The sequence below is a fragment of the Gadus morhua genome, chromosome 2 (assembly GCF_902167405.1).
Source record: "Gadus morhua chromosome 2, gadMor3.0, whole genome shotgun sequence".
In the NCBI taxonomy this organism is placed as follows: Eukaryota; Metazoa; Chordata; class Actinopteri; order Gadiformes; family Gadidae; genus Gadus; species Gadus morhua.
In genome coordinates, this window is record NC_044049.1 from 17,672,934 (window position 1) to 17,682,245 (window position 9,312).

Sequence of the window (9,312 nt, forward strand, 5' to 3'; positions counted from 1 at the left end):
TCAAATTTAAGAGGTTAAAATGGTTATATTTACCGAAATTGTGGCGATTATATAGATAATTTGCTATTCTGTAAGGTTAGATAAATGGACCAACGCGAACACAGGTTGTGGACCCTGGTTTTCAGACCGTAACGTTACAGACGTTGGGATTGATTACACAGTTAACTTGGTTATTTTGCTATTTAAGCTGCTTTGGTTTGGTAGTGTAAAGCAAAACTAATTCTAACATTTGGTTTTGGTTTAGGGGGCCAGCAGCATACTGCTCGATTTATTCTATTGAGGGGGGAGAATGATGAGCTGTTCACCGGGGTGAAATACTCAGCAAGTGTGGCTTGGGGGTAAAGAAACAATCGTTTATTTATATCGTAAGTTAGTTTATAAAAATTATTATAGGCCATTTATATATCTTCATTTGACCATCTTGTAAAGGTTAGTTAAATTAGCCCTCATTAAACAGCAGGACCGATACAACATCCCCAGAAATCGTTTACTACGATGTCCTATTTTGGGTTATTAAAGAAAGAAAGACAAAAAAAAGTCACAGCTCGCATCAGTACTAGACCGCACTAGAAAAACACACAAAGAAAAAGGGTGTTTTGACTTCTGGTTGTCTTATTATTATGGGCTTCATATAGGATGAGGGCTAATTTAAATGTAACCTTTACAAGATGGTCAAATATATATATTATAAATGGCCTATTGTTAACATGGGCTATTAACATGATTGATAAATGTGTCTCTTGTTTTCTCTGATTAATAATGTCTCTGTGTTTACTGTTTAGGACAATTCTGGAGAAAATAGGCCTGCAGGGGAAGGTGTCTCCCCCGCAGGCAAAGAAAAACTTTTGCTGAAATTTGTTTTGATACTGCTCTTGTTGTTAACTGCCATGATTGATTTCCTCTGCCTTAGGATTGCAAGTATCCAGGGTCAGGAGAGGGGGTAGGTGGGAAACCCACTGCTGCCACTTGGCCCTGGTTTGTCCCCTTGGATAAGGTATTGTGACATATGCATTCCACCAACCCCCCTGTCCTAATTGCCTCCATCCCTGAGAACACACCAGGGCCAAGTACAGCAAGTACAGCAGTGGTGGATCAGGAGGTTGAGGACAAGATCAGGAGGAGGAAAGACAGCGAGGGCCAAGGTCCAGAAAGAGGGACAGAGAGGAAGACATGTTCCAGAGTCGCTCACTATCTTCCGAAAAGGACTCAAGATTCACCTGTTGAGAGTCCACCTCGACTGCATAGCCACCCTCCCCCTTTGGGCAACCATTGTACCCTGCGTTGTATTGTATTATAGTACTTAACTGTGTAGCAACTGCAGTAGCTGCTATCATGGCTGTAACACGGGGAATGGGTTAGCCTAGCGATTGTGGTACTTGCACTTGGTTCTATGAACATCCTTTCTGTACCGACAGCGATATATTGATGCACTTCTTATGACAATTGTAAGTCGCTTTGGATAAAAGCGTCTGCTAAATGCCCTAAATGTAAATGTAAAATGTCAATGTTCCAGTTAATTAAAGAGGACATGAGGCTACAGAGGGAGGCAGAGGAGAGAAGAGCCCAGGAAAGCAGGGAAAGAATGGATAGGTTTTTCTAAATTTTGGAGCGTTTGGTGGACAAATAACTTATGTTCTGTTATATTTAACACATTGTTTATTATTATTTACATATTTATTGAAACTTACTTATTTAACTAACTATTTAACTAACTTTTTTGATTAACTATTTATTAAAACCCTTACTAACTTTTTTGTATTGACTAACGTATTCGTATATAACTTATAAAACATATACAACAATAAAACTATTTACAACAAACATTCATGTGATTATTTACAACAATTATTATAAAACTATTATACACAAAAACATAATGATCAATAATAATTTTTGTTGGTTTCTTTTTTTCGGGCTGTCCGGTTTAACTTCTGTTTACTAACAGGTCAGTTCAGCTGTCAGGGTTGCTAGGTGACAGGAGCAGCGCGTGGTCACGCAAGTGAAAGGGCGGTAACGGTTTGTTACGTAAACCAGAAATGCTCCGTAGGATAGACCGTCCCATTTCTTCGGCCTTCGGAGTGTCCTTCGCGGTCTACGAAGGCCGCATCCTTCGAAGGACGCGGTCTACGAAGGATGCGTCCTATGAATTGGGACACAGCCAGTGGCGAACTTAGCCCTTTGGGGGCTCCAGGCGAACAGTAATTTAGGGGCCCCTGCATCTACCGGTCTATTGTACCTTATGTCGCATAATGAGATACTCCATACAAAGGATGAACAAAAGTCACTATCCTTCTTTCATGCAAATGTTAATTATCTATTTACAAATTGAGAATAACATACAAAACAATAAGATTAGTTATGTTGACACATTACACTGACTGTTAACCTTATGTCATCATTTACCTGAGGTTTCCAGTAGGTCACAGCAGCTATATGCTGTGACCTACTGGAAACCTACTGATAGCTGCTTCCAGCTATCAGTATTTTTTCTTGTGCTCTTCAGACCTTTCATGGTTTATTAGATGCATTGCAAGGTTATTCCAGTGTTTAAATCCTTCCTCACTCAGTTGTTTTTGTTTTCCAAAAAGGCAACAACAAAAGCAAAAAACACAGTCTGCACTTTCACTAGACTAACCAAGACCTGTTCACCCTCTCATCATTTTTCATTACTATGTAATAGCATGCTTTTGTGAATCTGCGGCCCTTGGGCCAGAGTGCTGGGTCATCCACAAGAATATGTGTGCGCCTGCCCAAGACACAGCAGCTTGGGCCAGAGTGCCGGGTCATCCACAAGAATATGTGTCTCTCAGTCATTGTTATCGTTATTGTCATCAATTTCAATAACCGAAGTGGAAGAAGGAGAATGAGCAATATTCACTACCAGTTGTGCATAATCTCCGTCAGTTTGTTGACACACGTCATTAGCATCGCTGCTGGCTGAGTCAGAGCCACTTGGAATGAAAGAAGCAGTAACGTGACAGCAAACAACGTTGACGGCTGCTCTTGAGCCGCCGACGGTCCCGCTAACAGTGCGGTGGCTGTAAAAAAGCTGGATAGCTTTGGCAGCTTTGAAAGCAAGTCCTGCCTTTGGTCTTTCTTCTTATTTTTATGTGACCCGCTTTCGTACGATCGCTTCATGTTTCACTCGATTTATGTCTCACTCGATTTCTCTCTCTCTCTCTCTCTTACCGCTTACTGTTTTGAATTTGACATCATTTCTGCATACGCGTGATGAGCGTAACATGGAATAGTCCATGTAGTGCAGACTGAAGGGGGGTGCACACGGAAAGATCGTCAAAATATGAGTAATTAGACATCCCGATGCTACTATTGTGAAGAGATTTTTATAAAAATAATAAATATGGGGACAAAATATATGCATTGGGGCATTTTGGGGGGGCCCCAAAAACCTTCTATGGGGCATGGGGCTCCAGGCAAATGCCTGGTTTGCCTAATAGTATGGCCCGCCACTGGACACAGCCATGGTCTGACCAGCGCGGTCCGGAAGTAGTGGGGGGAGCCGATGTGAGATAACCCTCGGCTTTCTCGCCTGGTCTGTGGTGCTGCCTTCTGTGGCTAAAGTATGTATTACAGCCTTCAGTAAGGTCTTGCTCCCCTTGTGGCTATGTATGGTATTTACGGCTTATATGTTTGGCCCTGCTTCATTGGGTCTATGTGTGGGTAGCTTAGATTCTTAAAATACGTAAAAGAAACAATAAACAAACATACATTTTCTAAAAATAGTAATGATTTATGTGACCGTTTAATGTTTATAACATCTGGTGCAACCATAGCCGCGAGAACTTATTCTCAGCAGGGGGTGCTGGAAAAAACGCAACTCGTTACATTGATAAAAAAGATATATAGCAGCGCAGCTCAATTACACCAGTGCATGCGCGCACAGTTGAAAATCGATCGTTGTGTTCACTTCCTTCACACCATGGTTCACATCCAGCTGCTCACAGAACAAGTTTAGCGCACCACCGCTACCCTCACACTTTTTCATATAACCTTTTTTCAGCACTAGGTCATATGAGCATTAAATAAATGCTGCGTCTCAACATGCCTTGGACAGCAGCGAGGATGACTCGCTTTGCCACGGGCCGAAACAGTTCGGAGCGACCACAGCCAGAGCGAACACAGCGGGGGCAGAGGAGTGTCAGGAATAGTCTTTGGTGTACACATCAGTACGGCCTATTTGCACTACTGTTTAGTGGCAATGCAGTGTTTTATTCTATGCCTTTTTATTTTCGTATATTATTTCAATGAATACAATTTATTTATTCATAAAAACAAGATCTGGTCTTCAAATCTTTTTTCCAAATATAGGTCGTCTTACAATGGGGTTTGTGTTTATATTCGGACCAATACGGTACAGCGGGCGCTCACATGACGTTAAGCATTTCCTGGTGCATAATGTGACGCTTCAAAACCTAAAATCCCGTTTCTCCCCGTTGACACGACAACACATAACCGGCGTTTTCAGAAATCTCCACTTTGGCCGGAGTTTTTAGAAATGATCGTTTTCTGTGATAAGACAGGGCCTCGGACAGGGGGTGTTGCAGCACCCCCAGCACCCCTACTTCCCGCGGTACTGGGTGCAATTTACAGCTGAATGTAGTGCCATGTTGTTAAACGAAAACCTACGGTAGCCTGGCTTGCTCTCGCGCATCTCTGTTCGCGCTCGTGCATGATTGCGCATCCAGGTACTTGGAATGGGTGGAGTCAGAGTCAGCGTTGAAGGAGAGGGGGTAGGACCATTTGAGTTGTGTATTTTCAAAATCTGCTGGCGTTTCGCAAATCGCATACCCAACCTTTAATTGAAGTACCATATTGGTAATTACATAGTACTTTGAGAATAAGATAGAACTATGAAAATGATGAATGACATAGAGGAGATGACATTGTGGATCAAAAACAGCATTGAACTAGATTGTTTCATTTACTATTCTGCTAATGACAAAGTACTAGTTGAATAATTATATAGATCTATGAAAATGACACAGTAGACAGAAAATACCCTAGAACTAGATTGATAAAAGTACCATTGATAATAAAAAACTATTTACATAATGACATGCAGCTTGTTTAATATTGACGTATTACAAGATTGACAATGTCATGGTACATGGTAAATGACTATTAATGACAGCACCTGTTTAAGAATGACATAGTCGGTCAATAAGGACAGTTCTAGATTGATAATAACAGTTATTGTTTGATGACATTGTTCTAGATCGATTATGACAGTACTTGGTTGATGACACAGTTCTAGATTGATAATGACAGTATATGTCTGATAACGTAGTTCTAGATTGATAATGACAGTTATTGTGTGCTGAAATGGCTCTAGATTGATAACGTCAGTGCTTGTTTGTGTAGCATAGTTCTCGATTAATAACGACAGTTATTGTTTGATGTCATATTTCCAGATCGATAATGACAATACTTGTCTGATAACGTAGTTCTAGATTGATAGTGACAGTTATTGTGTGCTGAAATGGCTCTCGATTGATAACGTCAGTATTTGTTTGTGTAACATAGTTCTAGATTGAAAATGAGAGGACTTGTTGGATGACATAGCACTAGATTGATGTTGGGCGTAACGCGTTACAAAAGTAACGCGTTACCGTAATATATTACATTTAGGCAGTAACGGAGTAATATAACGCGTTACTAACTATATTTCGGTAATATTATTACAGTTACTGAGTCCGGTAACGCGTTACAATCATGGACATAATAAAGGATGGACCACGGACTGGAAAGTGGCCGCCCATTCATTCATATACAAACTGCTCTGTGGCGCAGGGTAACATACAGGAGCGATTTGCTTCCGCGTTATGGGGCCAAGACACGTGGCCTAGTCCGTGACATACCGGATGCAGAAATATAGAACGCATGCGTGCCCACCCCCCCACTCCGGTCCAACAACAATATAAAATGATACCGTAATGCACCTGTTCTTTGTCTTTGGATCTTTTGAATAAATGGATCAATACATGATGAATCACAATGATCGCAAGCAGAGGACCGTGAGAGTTATTGAGCAGCAGATGAACCAGTCCAAAAATCGGACACGTTAACGGAGCACTGAACTAGGCCCTCTCGGATGCCATTTGTTTCACTACGACTCCTTTCAGCTGCACACCCCTCTTGCCCAGCGAGATAACGGCTAATAAAACGCTTGAGGTGGCGTTTTGAGGGCATAGCATTTAAGGTAATTATGAGACTTTGATTGATATCCAGACATTTTTTGCGGCGACACATTCCTGTTCCCCACTTGTATTGGAGTCAACGGAGATATCTACTTCTGGGTCCCATGATTTGAGGGACCCGTCCACAGCCCGCTTAAACAGCTGCAATACCAGGCTTGGCCGCTGAGCACTGGTGGATTGCGGAAGTATGCAGTGTTCCTGGGGGCTTGGTTACAATCCGAGCCACACAAACTCCAGCCCTTGTTTGGATGTATATTTTGTCTATTAAGACTTTGTTGTTTGGTCTTAACCAAAACATTAATAGGCTCTAAGCATAAGTTCCTTGTAAAGTCTCTGTGGGACTGAAATGTTGAATGTGTTTCATTATTTATGCTCTTCTCATGCTCTTTTTTATTACTGCTATTTACTGCTATTTCAGGGCAGGATATATGCTCAGGTTCTAAAATACTTACAAAACATGCCCTGTCTGGTGGCTGTTAGACTTCATTCTTGAAGTGCACTTTTATTTTGTTATTGAAATAGTATAAACTATTAACATGTTTGCTTTCATGGGAATGCAACTTTTTTGTTAAATGTTTGTGTGGCTGCACTTTGTAACTCAGGAGCTAATAAATGAGGCATAGAAAAAGAGTTTGTGTCTTGTCGTGTAAAGGTTTTGGTTGTTTAATTATTCTATATCATAACATTATTGTAATTCAGCTATTCATGGTACACACTACATGCTGCAATATAGACCTCATTAGACTTTAATGTTTGCCCCCCCCCCCCATCCGCCTTGTCCTGAATGTTTATTTTGGTGAAAGTAATAAGTAACTTATTACTTATTACTCTACACAGAAGGTAATATTGTAAAGAAACGTATTACTTTCAAATGCAAGTAACTAGTAATATGAAATATATTACATTTTGGAAGTAACTTGCCCAACATGACACAGAACTTGTTCCAGGTTCACTGTGTCCCCTCTACAATTTAGTATCTGTGTTTACAAACAACATTAAAGCCCCTTTGGCAGAGAAAGGATTTTGGATGGGAACGGGCATGGGGAAGCATTGGGAAAATGAAAACGCATTATCGAATGAGCTTGCATTTCTTAAAAGAGCAAGATTTCTTATACAAGCCGTCTCCCGAACCTTGGGGCCCAAGGGTTAAACTCCAGCTCCTTTCAGATTAAACATCACACATTAAGACAACTGCCGTGAAGATTGTGTCTCATAATAGATTATTGACAAACCGTCGTCTCCATCTTCTGGTTTAGTGTGCTGTCAGGCTGATGTTCAAAATGATCAGACGATTAATAATACAGTGAATACTAGCGGAGACACCACCGCGGAGACACCACCGCGAACGCACCACCGCGGAGACACCACTGTGGAGACACTGACCTTTGATCAAATGTGAGAAAGAGTGAGAGGAAATTTTATAATAGGCCTAATTAATAATCGTTCGTTCTAAATAATGTAATACCAGTATTTTTTGCACTGGAATTTTGTGCCCAAAAAAGTTTACAAATTCACTAGCCTTTTGTGTATGTAAATCACAACAAAAACTGAATCAGCTTACTCGCCAATATAATGAACATAAACATCGCTCAACATTTAGACTCACAATACCTTTGGGCCTTTGAAGTATTCCAGCATGGTATAGTCATCATACAAATGATTAGGAACAGGAATAGACATGACTATTGGAGTAGGCATCTATTGCTCATGATGGTCCATGGGCACACATGAATAAAACAATATGAGTGACAAAACTGATACAACAACTATGCTTGTCATTAATTAATAGTGCATGAAATTACATTATTTCTACGTGGACTTGGGTGTTGACGCTATTGCAAAAAAGCACATTGCCTTTCACATGAATCAAGTAGTCCTACATATTCAACCTTACATTTGTCAAGTCATCATTAACTGGGATTTGTTGTTGAATCCCTCAAGTCGGAACCAAGCCTCGGGGCAGAGATCTTTAACGGTTGGGTATTTCATGGGGGCTTTCATTGCCACCTACATACCGGTACATACAGTTTCAGCGAACACATGCTTCATGTCCTGCTTGCGGCCTATCTGCGGGAGAAAAAACACTTTCATAAAACAGGGCCTCCACTGAAAAACGAGCTGCCAATGTCATCATGCACCAACGCACCTGAAAGTATAGCGATAATTAAAAAACTCAGAGGCATTTCTGGTGTGAAAAATAACGTACTGTTGTTCCGTTGTTCCGTTGTTCCATCCAACTGATTACTGCTGACCTCGAAAAAACAGAATTTGTTTCTTTTAGTAGGCCTACTACTGTCTTCTTTCATTGACTTTGATTGTTTTTTTATAGCTAAACTTTATTCCTCACTGAACCTTTTCTCGCCAAGTTGACCACAGATAATTACTGTTACATGTATTTACAAATAAATGCCCTAAAGACTGCAGTTATCTCAACCACACACAAGATGTCAAACAAATATGGAGTCAGAACAGTCTCATTATTAATGAATGCACAGAGAAGGATTCACAAATGTATTTTGTGATTTATACATAAATTACTCTCTTCTCACAAATACATTTCAAGGCACACACAAATGGATATCGGCATGTATAAATGTAAAATAAATCCATAAACAAAAATAAGTTTCACAAAAATATTTCTGATCCACACACAAATATGTCTTGTTTTAAATAAAGGTAATATAAATCCATAAATATATTAATTTAAAAAAGATTTGCAATTTTCATCAAAAATGTATTTGGATGTTGTTACATTTATGTACAAACTGTTAAACTTGAATTTACACGACGCTTTTCATTTGTGAGCTTGTTTGCATTTGTGTGTGAAACTGTCTGCATTTATGTGTGGATTTTTGAGACTCTCCTGACGTCGCTAGATTCACAAATGCATTTTTTTCAACAAGGAACTCTCTGTAGCCAATCAGATGCCTCCCTCGTTTTCAGCCAATCACATGGCTGCAGTTCCGACCTCTGAGTCCAGCCTCCAAGCCTCCCGATTCTCTGTCAAATGTCTACTCTATCGGAAAGAACATGGTTTTTTGAATGACCGTACATAACAATCTCTAGGTGGTGAAGAAGTGAATGCTGCGTCACG

At 40.3% G+C, this 9,312-nt stretch overlaps 1 long non-coding RNA gene across 1 annotated transcript; it reads left to right on the top strand.

The window, feature by feature from the left end:
* The first annotated feature begins 283 nt into the window (after positions 1 to 283).
* LOC115533374 (uncharacterized) lies at positions 284 to 1,067 on the top strand. Its single transcript, XR_003974182.1, has 2 exons — positions 284 to 338; positions 783 to 1,067. It is a non-coding gene; the product is annotated as an uncharacterized LOC115533374 (long non-coding RNA).
* The last annotated feature ends 8,245 nt before the right edge of the window (positions 1,068 to 9,312 follow it).